This window comes from Podarcis filfolensis (genome assembly GCF_964270895.1).
Source record: "Podarcis filfolensis genome assembly, chromosome: 11".
In the NCBI taxonomy this organism is placed as follows: Eukaryota; Metazoa; Chordata; class Lepidosauria; order Squamata; family Lacertidae; genus Podarcis; species Podarcis filfolensis.
Window position 1 is genome coordinate 48,022,252 of NC_139613.1, and position 11,465 is coordinate 48,033,716.

An 11,465-nucleotide genomic window follows, 5' to 3' on the forward strand; every position below is an offset into this window, starting at 1 on the left:
TAGCAACTTGACGTTAACTGCCTTTTTATTCTGAGTTTTGTGAGCTCATAATGTCACCGCTACCTGACATTTATACTCTTGCTCTTCCATCATAAGGCTTCAATGTATGCTATACCCATTATAGGGGACGTGGGTAGCACTGTGGGTTAAACCACAGAGCCTAGGACTTGCCAATCAGAAGGTCGGCGGTTCGAATCCCCGCAACGGGGTGAGCTCCCGTTGCTCGGTCCCTGCTCCTGCCAACCTAGCAGTTCGAAAGCACATCAAAGTGCAAGTAGATAAATAGGGACCGCTCCGGCAGGAAGGTAAACTGTGTTTCCGTGCGCTGCTCTGGTTCTCCAGAAGCAGCTTAGTCATGCTGGCCACATGACCCGGAAACTGTACGCCGGCTCCCTCGGCCAGTAAAGTGAGATGAGTGCCGCAACCCCAGAGTCGGCCACGACTGGACCTAATGGTCAGGGGTCCCTTTACCTTTACCTTATATCCATTATAAACAAGAGCTAGAAAGGGGAGCAGCTAAAGAAGGAATATTCAAAGTCCCCTGCAGGGGTCAAGATGGAGCAATTCCATATGCATCCCAGTCCCTAGAAATCAGTGTAATCAGCTGAGAGAGAAAAAGGAAACACATAAGCAACTACAAGCAACAACTGATTTAGGCCCATCTGAATGACGCATAAATGCACATGTGCGCACAGCACCAAAGGCAGAAGTGGCCCCCAAAGGGCAGGGGCAGGGCGGGCATATGCACACTCCCTCAACCTGCACGGGAGTCTAGAACATAAAACGAGTATTGCCTGTATAGACCCACAAAATATTTCAATGAACATGCAAATCCCAGTCGCGGTCGCAATGAACTCTGAAGACATCCTTGGTTAGGGACTTAAGGTACACAATTTATACAGGGCAATACTGGGAACAAAATAAAAAGAAAAGGAGATATCCTTACACAAAAAGCCACAAGACTCCTTTCATCCACCCGGTACTTTTCAATAGGGATTTCATACTATTTGGCTATCTAAAATCTATTCCACATATACAGTGGTACCTCGGGTTACATATGCTTCAGGTTACATACGCTTCAGGTTACAGACTCCGCTAATCCAGAAATAGTGCTTCAGGTTAAGAACTTTGCTTCAGGATAAGAACAGAAATCAGGCTCCGGTGGCGCAGCGGCAGCAGGAGGCCCCATTAGCTAAAGTGGTGCTTCAGGTTAAGAACAGTTTCAGGTTAAGAACGGACCTCCGGAACGAATTAAGTACTTAACCTGAGGTACCAATGTACCTGTGTCTCAGTCTCTCTCTTGATGTCTGATCTTTTACAGATTGTGTGTGGTTTTGTGGGTGTGTTTGAACATTCAGAATCTTTCATACTGCTCTGCAACACAAAGTTCATTGCCATGAATTATTTACGTAAGGAGAGCTATTTGTAAGGAGCGATATCGTCATGAGAACATCAGATATGCAATTAGATAACCGGACTTCTTGTCCTCGCTTTGAAATGGACCAGATGATTGAATCCGGGCCAAGACAATTTCCTGTGTCCCTCTATTTCCCCTCCTAAACGTTTGTTAGATTGTCTTCTGACATTACACCTACTTCATGATAAAGCATTGCAAAATCACTCGATGTTCCAGTAACATTACCTATTTATTGTTGGTCGGTTGTTATCCGTCAATTGCCGAACCAAACGTTTCCATCCAAACCAGGAATATTGTGTTATTCTGTATAAGCCTTCAACAACCTGGTGCTCTCCAGGTGTTTTGGACTACAATTTCCACCAGCCCCAGCCAAACCCTTCCATATTATTGTGATGGTTTAATGCTGATGGAGCAAGCCTGCACAACTTGTAACTCAACAAACCCAAGACGGCAATGCTCTGTTGCTTGACATTTCCTCAACATTTTGTGTTCCAGGGAAGCCGTAAAAAACAAAAGTTTATAAACCCACCTACCTAGCTGGCAGGTTGCCTTTGATCACAAGTTAGAAAAAGTGGGAAATTACACATTAACACATTATTATTTTTTAAGTACAGGGATGCGGGTGGCGCTGTGGGTTAAACCACAGAGCCTAGGACTTGCCGATCAGAATGTTGGCGGTTTGAATCCCCGCCACGGGGTGAGCTCCCATTGCTTGGTCCCTGCTCCTGCCAACCTAGCAATTCGAAAGCGCATCAAAGTGCAAGTAGATAAATAGGTACCGCTCCGGCGGGAAGGTAAACAGCGTTTCCGTGCGCTGCTCTGGTTCGCCAGAAGCAGCTTAGTCATGCTGGGCACATGACCTAGAAGCTGTACGCCAGCTCTCTCAGCCAATAAAGCGAGATGAACACAGCAACCCCAGAGTCGGTCACGACTGGACCTAATGGTCAGGGGTCCCTTTACCTTTGCCTATTTTTTAAGTATGAGAATAAGCTGATCTCTTTTCTCTTATTTGCTCTGTTCTCCCACACAGGCAAGGCTTGGGGTAGAGAGATTACAAATAATTTGGTCTGGTTAATGTGGAAATAACACCTCCATTCCTTTCAAATCTTTCCTTTCAACCTGCTATAGCATAGACAGATGCAACCCCCCCCCCAAGCCAACACACAGGAAGTCAGCATTTAATTGTAGCCGTAGTTTGATATTTTAAAAACAATAACAGGGAACTTCCAGTTCCTTCCTCAAACCAGCCAAGTAAGTGAAATGTCTTTACACTTCCAGCACATTGTTTGGTATTTCTGAGATAGCCAACGATGCACAAAAGTTAAAGGAGGAAACAAAAAGTATTGTCATACTGAACGGCAGTGGCTCAGTGGTCTGAGTTGGGGTCTCCCAGCCCAGCCCTGGAAATGACAGAGACTAGACCTGGGGGTACCTTTGCATGCAAAGCACTGCACGTATCACTGAGCGATGACAGTTCTATTTCCTTGGTGATATCGCTGTTTTATCATGGTTTATCTCCCAGCCTTACATACTTGGGACTGAGGAATGACAACAAAGATAAGCATCAAAGGATCATCCTTGATTCTAGACTATACATCCTCACAGGTCAACCCATTCACCCCCTCCATTTCCAGACTCAAGTTTTAAAAGGGATATTTTTTTTTGGAGGGGTAGGAAAGCATTGGGAGGGTGGGAAAGAGAAGATGAAAAGAAGCCAAAGAATGATGTTGGAAATCCGGGAGCACAACCGCTAGCCTCAGGGCTGAATGTTTTAAGTGAATATGACCTATTAAACATGGAGAAACGGAGCGTTTATAGTAGGTATCACATCAGCCCTTTTTAAACTAATAAAATATTTACAAAGAATATACAGCGGTACCTCAGGTTACGAACTTAATTCTTTCCGGAGATCCGTTCTTAACCCAAAACCATTCTTAACCTGAGGCGCGCTTTCTCTAATGGGGCCTCCCGCTGCTGCCGCACCGCCAGCGTGCGATTTCTGTTCTCATCCTGAGGTAAAGTTCTTAACCCGAGGTACTACTTCTGGGTTAGCGGAGTTTGTAACCCAAAGCGTTTGTAACCCGAAGTGTTTGTAACCCGAGGTACCACTGTATGATGTCCTGGCCTCGTGCCTTTTGGGATTACAGTTGTAATGCACTTCAGGTTACAGACTCCGCTAACCCAGAAATAGTACCTCAGGTTAAGAACTTTGCTTCAGGATGAGAACAGAAATCAGGCTCTGGTGGCGCAGTGGCAGCAGGAGGCCCCATTAGCTAAAGTGGTGCTTCAGGTTAGGAACAGTTTCAGGTTAAGAACGAACCTCCGGAACGAATTAAGTACTTAACCCGAGGTACCACTGTATATGTGTACAACACACATACACCCATTGGAATGTGTGGGGTCTATACACATCAGAAAAGGGACAATAATCAGGTGCCAGATTACCTTTGACAACTGGGAGTATTGTTTAGCCTGTTGTGGTATTGATAAAAATGCTACATTTTATAAGTGATGTTGTGAAGAAAATCCTGGGCATCTGTTTCCATAGGAAGGATTTCAAACAGCTTCCCCATTCCCAAAGAAAGCTACTAAATCATCAAATGCGGGTGGGGGGCAGTGTTCAAAGAATCATAGAACTGGAACAGACTCTAAGGGGAATCTAGTCCAACCCCATGCAATGCAATGGTTAGAGCAGGGGTAGTCAATATAATGCCTTCCATATGTTCTTGAACTGCAAGTTGCATTTGGCAGGAATGGCTAGGAATGATGGGAACTGTAGTTCACCAACATATGGAAAGTACCATGTTGGCTACCCCTGGGTTACAGTGTTGGATTAGGGCTGTGCTCACTGAGCTATCTTGGTCCATACTCACCCCATACCCTCCAACATTTCATTGATGAAAATAGAGACGTCCTATTCCATGCCTTCCAACCTTTCTCTGATGAAAATCCTAAGGAAAAGCAGGACATTCCAGGATCAAATCAGAAACCAGAATGGCTTCTGTAAATCTGGGACTGTCCCTGGAAAATAGGGACCCTCTCTTCCAGCCTAGGGTTTTCAGAAATAGAAGAAACTGAAGTTCTAAGTATTATTCAACCTTCCCCATCTGAAGTTTTGCTTTGTTGCATAATTTGGGATAGTAGGTGATTTTTCAGATCAAGTCACTTGAATGCTTGCTATCTCTCTAGCTTGTCACACCATTTCTAGGCTAAAGCTCTCGGTATGTATAATTTCTTTTCATAAAAGCACTTTCAGAAATACATTCCACTCCTTTTAAGCTAGTGCATCATTACCTTTCCACTTTTTATTTCCGGCTACCAAAAAAAAACACACACATTAAGAGAGAAAACAAAAGTTATTTTGTAAAATATTGCTACTCCTAAGTCACATACTGAGAATTTGAAGACTGGTGGAATGCTAAGGACATCAAAGGCTAGTTCTCTTTCTAGGCTAGTCTTCTCAAGCTTGTTGCCTTCCAAATGTTTTGGACTACAGGTCCCATCAACCATGCTGCCTCTGGCTGCTGGGAGTTGTATTTGAAACCATCTGGAGGTCCTCAGGAGAAGGAAGACTGCCCCAGAAGCACAACCAGCACCGCTCACCCAGCTTCCATTTTGTTTCAACAGAGGCTGTGCAAGAAAATGGTGCCCTGTTTTGCTTTCTCCCTAATTCTTCAAATGAACCAGAAGCGACTTCATGTAGTACCCTACAACCTTGTGTAGAAAAATCTAGACCGTTTGCTCTCACAACTTGACCTGAGATGGAGCGGTTCTTAACATTTTGGATTCATGTGCTTAAAATTCTTATTTTAGTCAGTTGATAGTCTTCATTCAAAAAATAAAAATAAAAAAATGTATCCCAAAGTCTCCAGAAAAACCTAAGCTGCATTTTCAGAGCCTTATCATTCCATTCCATCCTGCAGGTTCAATGCTCATAGGATACCAAAGCTCACCGTGTTCGTAATTTTTTTACTGCCCATAAGCCATTTCAAATGGAATGAATTTAGTGGCAGGCGATTGCAGTCATTCGCCTCATAATGGAGTCTTTTAAAGACGGGTCCAATTACCCCTTATATTACTCCACTATTTCATGCAGTTACTTATCTGCTCACATGGAAAATTTCCCCCTAGCAAGCGTACGTCTGTGAAGGTACTCCAACCACAGGATTCCCATAAAAGACAAAGGGACGAGCTGGATAAAGAAAGTGGCTGTGCTCCTTAGCCCTACGGTTTTGTTTCTCTGAATAAAGAGTGACTTTGCTGGCACCTTGTGAGCTACTGCTGAGCTGTGCCTGAATCTTGCCGTGACATGCTGACATTTCTGAGAAGGATAATTCTGGTTTCAAATCATTTCTTTACGGCAAATGTCGACAGGCAGGGTTGGTCCTAGAACATCAGCTTTGCATGTAAAAAGCTCCAGGTTCAGTTCCAGGTATCTTCTGCTTGAATCCCTGGAGAGGGACTGCTGGTCAGTGTACAGAATACTTAGATAGACACTAGCAATGATTCTTCAACATTTACTTCGTTGGACTGGTCATGTTGTGCGGATGCCTGATGATCGTCTTCCAAAGCAACTACTCTATTCCGAACTTAAAAATGGAAAGCATAATGCTGGTGGTCAACAAAAGACTCTCTCAAGTCAGATCTAAAAAAATGTAGGATAAACACCAACAACGGGGAAACACTGGCCTGTGAGCACTCCAACTGGAGAACGGCCTTGACCAAAGGTGTCATGGGTTGTGAAGACGCTCAAACTCAGGACGAAAGGGATAAACATGCTAAGAGGAAGGCACACTTGGCAAACCCTCACCATGATCAGCTCCTACCCGGAAACCTATGTCCCCACTGTGGAAGGACGTGTGGATCCAGAATTGGCCTCCAGAGTCACTTATGGACTCATTGTTAAAACTGTGTTTATGGAAAACAATGTTACTCGGCTATGAGTGATCGAAGAAGAAGAAGAAGACGACGACTTAGATGGATCAATGGTCTGGTTCAGTGTAAGACAATTTCCTGTATCCTTGTAATCTGCAAGCATATCTTTGCTGATACCTGGCAAACAGGAGCACTGCTGAATTCCGTTCTGGTAAAACCTTATGGGAAATAGATATGCTGGAGACAAGAGAAGACATTTGACCCGTAGGTGTAGGCACAGGGCGCAGCTCTCTTGACAGCCTGGTCCATACCCTCCAAGTGTCCCTATTTTCCAGGAACAACCCTGGAATTACAGAAGCCATCCCGGTTTCTGATTTGATCCCAGAATGTCCCGCTTTTCCTTTTTCCTCCCCTCCATGTCTCGGAGAACAATTAAAAGTGGGGTTTGTGAGTAGGTGCAAAAATGGAGTTTATACTGAAAATAAAAAAGCTGCACCAAATGAAGGAAATGGTGAAGTGGGCATATGAAGCCCTTCCCATAATTTTGAAGGAAGAGGTCACCAATCCACTTGGTTATGATGGTGATGGTGATACCCTGCCTTTTCCCGACAGAGACTCAAGACAGCTTATCACTAAAGGAATATTTCATTCCATTTATCAGTGGAAGATGTTGCACACAATCCCTTCCCATACACATTTTTTCTTTACAATAATTGTTAAGTTGTGGGTGAACATATCAGACGACACAGCAATTCTTCAAACAGCTCTTGTTTATTCACAGGCCAGGACAGAACTGAACTGAAGGGTTCAGTCAGCCTGCTTATATAGAGCTCCAGTACAATGTAACTGTAACAATTTTCTAAAACTATCCAATCACTGAACATCACTTTCGATCCCTTATTTGCATAACTATCTACAGTATCCCCCTGCTGGCCCAGGGTGAGAACTTCAGTACATAACAATAATCCTGTAAGGTAAGTTCAGCAGAGAGGTTGTCATTGGCCCACAGTGACTAATGTATATGTGTCTATGACATATACATATATTCAGTGAGATCAAATGCGGAAGAGGTTTCCTGATGTAGAATAGAACGTCCCTATTTTCATCAGAGAAATGTACGCAGCTGAACTAAAAGGTGACGTTATGTAAAAGCTGATGTTGTGGAGGTTGGGTGTATGGTTTTGTTTTGTTTTTTTAAAAAATGCTAACTGTTATTATAATTATTCCTAATTGTATCTCATACGTTTCCTGCATTGTTTTACTTACCAGCCACTTAATATGCCGTGAATCACTTACAGAACAATTTTCTGGGAAAGTGGCACTCGAATAAACAGACGGTGATGATCTCAGGCAGGAAAGCATTAAGGGTGGCGTTCAACTATGTTTTACTTGGAATAAACCACTGGAATTAATGAACATGACTTAACTTTGGTCCATTCATTTCAACAAGTCCAGTCCGAGTAAAACCTAGCTGAAAATCACCCTAAGAATATTGGTTTAACTGCAAACATAATTCCTTTTATTAAACATTAAACATGTGCTCCCATAGGGGAAATATCCAAACAGCCTTGAGGAAAAAATGAAAATCCTGGCTATTAACTACTACGTTTTTATTGCCCTATTAACAAACCGCCTTAAAAATCCCAACTGCAGACAATGGGCTTGGTGTTATACAAGGGCCAATGCCCTTCCACCACTTAATTCTGCAGCTCTGTTTTGAATGCAAAGCTCCGTCTTGCGCTGCCCATTAACAAAGCCATTTTTCTTCCAGCTGTTAAGGGTTAGATGTGCAACATCCATTAAGAGAGCTACTTGATGGCATGACTGGCAAGGATGCTGCAAGAGGAGAAAGATCATCGCAGGCCCGGAAAATTAATGCATCCTTCACAACAGAGCTCCCACCATCCATTATTACCAAACATTGATTAAGCATCAGTGTGATCAGCAGAACCAAATATTTTTTATTGCTAACATAGGAAGATGTCATGTCCACCGTTTAGAGCTGGGTTAGGGAAGGAACAGCATTACACTAGCAAACGCATCACAAGGAACCAGTGGCACGGCATTAGCATCCAACCTTTGGGCAGATGTTGGCGGGTCCCAATGAGTGTGCGTGTGTAAATAAAGCACCTACCTCTTTATTCCTTCCAGCTGAGCATAGGGTGGATTTTGAACTACAGTGGTACCTCGGGTTAAGTACTTAATTCGTTCCGAAGGTCCGTACTTAACCTGACACTGTTCTTTTTTTTAAAAAAAAAATAATATTTATTAGCAGTTTAAAGGGTATAAAAGAAAGAAAAATAATTCAACAAAACAATACAATACAATACAAAAGCAAAAACACTACATAACACTGACATTAAAAACATTAAATTAACAAAAATACAACAAACACAATTAAAACACATCCATTATTTCAGTATCTTATCTTTCATACACTTATTTCCACGACTTCCTCACACCTCCCTTTTTGTATTCCACTTCAATTAACTGTTTCAGAAAATCCTTTCCATCTTCCTCAGTTTTCTGTCCTGTAATTTATCTTAACTTATTTTAACCTTATTTTTTTTCTTTAATACATTAAAAATCCATTTATACTTAATTCCTTATAACCTTTCTGCTAAAGCCATATAACTTCATTCCAACATTTTTCTAGCACTCATTGATTTTACAGTATTTCTGTAAATAATCTTTGAATTTTTTCCAATCTTCTTCCACCGACTCTTCTCCCTGGTCTCGGATTCTGCCAGTCATTTCTGCCAGTTCCATATAGTCCATCAACTTCATCTGCCATTCTTCCCGGGTGGGTAAATCTTGTGTCTTCCAATACTTCGCGATAAGTATTCTTGCTGCTGTTGTTGCATACATAAAAAAAATTCTGTCCTTCTTTGGCACCAATTGGCCGACCATGCCCAGGAGAAAGGCCTCTGGTTTCTTCAGGAAGGTATATTTAAATACCTTTTTCATTTCATTATAAATCATCTCCCAGAATGTCTTAATCCTTGGGCATGTCCACCAAAGGTGAAAGAATGTACCTTCAGTCTCATTACATTTCCAACATTTATTGTCAGGTAGATTATAGATTTTTGCAAGCTTGACTGGTGTCATGTACCACCTGTAAACCATTTTCATTAAATTCTCTCTTAGACCATTACATGCCGTAAATTTCATACCTGTGGTCCATAACAGTTCCCAGTCAGCCATCATAATGTTATGCCCAACATCTTGTGCCCATTTAATCATAGCAGATTTTACCATTTCATCCTGAGTGTTCCATTTCAACAGCAAGTTATACATTCTTGACAAGTTCTTAATTTTGGGATCTAACAATTCTGTTTCCAATTTTGATTTTTCCACCTGGAAACCAACTTTTTTGTCCGAATTATATGCCTCCATTATTTGGTAATAATGAAGCCAATCTCGCACTCTGTTTTTCAATTTCTCAAAACTCTGTAGTTTTATTCTGTCTCCATCTTGTTCTAGAATTTCCCAATATTTCGGCCATTTGGCCTCCATATTGAGTTTTTTCTGAGCCTTCGCTTCCATTGGAGACAACCATCTTGGGGTTTTATTTTCTAACAAATCCTTATATCTTATCCAAACATTAAACAGTGCTTTTCTAACAATATGGTTTTTAAACGCTTTATGTGCTTTTACCTTATCATACCACAAATATGCATGCCAACCAAATACATTGTTGAAACCTTCTAAATCCAACACATCAGTGTTTTCAAGAAGCAGCCATTCTCTCAGCCAGCAAAAAGCAGCTGATTCATAGTAAAATTTAAGGTCTGGCAGGGCAAATCCACCTCTTTCTTTAGCATCAGTTAATATCTTAAATTTTATTCGAGGCTTCTTGCCCTGCCAGACAAATCTAGAAATATCTCTCTGCCACTTCTTGAAACAATCCATATTGTTCAGAATTTGCAATGTTTGAAACAAAAACAACATCCTTGGCAGTACATTCATTTTTATCACGGCAATTCGGCCTAGCAATGATAACTTCAAATTTGACCAAATTTCTAAGTCCTTTTTCACTTCAGTCCAACATTTTTCATATTTATCCTTAAATAAGTTCACATTCTTAGCAGTCATGTTAACCCCTAAATATTTCACTTTCTTAACCAATGTTAATCCTGTCTCCTCCTGAAACTTTTCTCTCTCATTCACAGTTAGATTTTTCTCTAAAACCTTGGTTTTCATCTTGTTCAACTTAAAACCTGCAACCTGTCCAAATTCTTGAATCAGTTCCAATACCCTTTTAGTACTAGATTCTGGCTCCTGTAAAGTCAATACTAGATCATCTGCAAATGCTTTCAGTTTATACTGCTTAGCTCCCACTTGTATGCCTTTAACCAATTGGTTCCTTCTAATCATGTTTAACAGAACCTCCAGGACCGAAATAAAAAGCAATGGAGAAATTGGGCAACCTTGTCGTGTTCCTAAACTCAGTCCTAAACTCTTCTGTCACTACATTGTTCACAATTAATTTTGCCTTTTGTTCTGAGTAAATAGCACCTATACCATTTTCAAAACCTTGGCCTACCCCCATCCCCTGTAAATTCTTCTTCATAAAATTCCAAGAGATATTATTGAAGGCTTTCTCCACGTCCACAAATATCATAACTGCTTTAGTATTAATATTCACTTGTAATTTTTCTAGGATATTAATTATGTTCCTCGTATTATCAGACAAATGTTTGCCCGGGAGAAAGCCCGCTAACCTGACACTGTTCTTAACCTGAAGCACCACTTTAGCTAATGGGGCCTCCTGCTGCCACCACGCCGCCGGACCATGATTTCTGTTCTCATCCTGAAGCAAAGTTCTTAACCTGAAGCACTATTTCTGGGTTAGTGGAGTCTGTAACCTGAAGCGTATGTAACCTGAAGTGTATGTAACCCGAGGTACCACTGTACTGTTAATCTCAGAAAAACTGAAGCTTGGAGCTGCAGTTTGGAAGTGAGAGAAACACACAGGAAGAACGCCAAACAGTGGAGGTTAAACCAACCCAGGAGGAGCAAGCAAGCCGTTGCACGATACACCTATACACACTGCAGGTGTCGCAACACACAGTTTGGAAAGCTCTGCCTTAAATGAAGTCTGGACTCAGCAGCACAGGGGAGCAACTGGTGACCTTCAAGAGAGACGAGGCAACATGGGTGACCCCAGTCC

The 11,465-nt window shown here is 41.8% G+C and overlaps 1 protein-coding gene across 3 annotated transcripts in view; it reads right to left on the reverse strand.

The window, feature by feature from the left end:
- MARCHF3 (membrane associated ring-CH-type finger 3) overlaps positions 1-11,465 on the reverse strand; it is a 176,517-nt gene that overhangs the window by 97,609 nt on the left and 67,443 nt on the right. The window contains exon 3 of one of the 3 annotated variants that reach the window (XM_083577161.1): positions 4,291-4,368. The exons of the other annotated variants lie outside the window; for them this stretch is intronic. The gene's annotated coding sequence lies outside the window, so the exon portion shown is untranslated. The remainder of the gene's footprint in view (positions 1-4,290; positions 4,369-11,465) is intronic. 3 annotated transcript variants of the gene reach the window in all.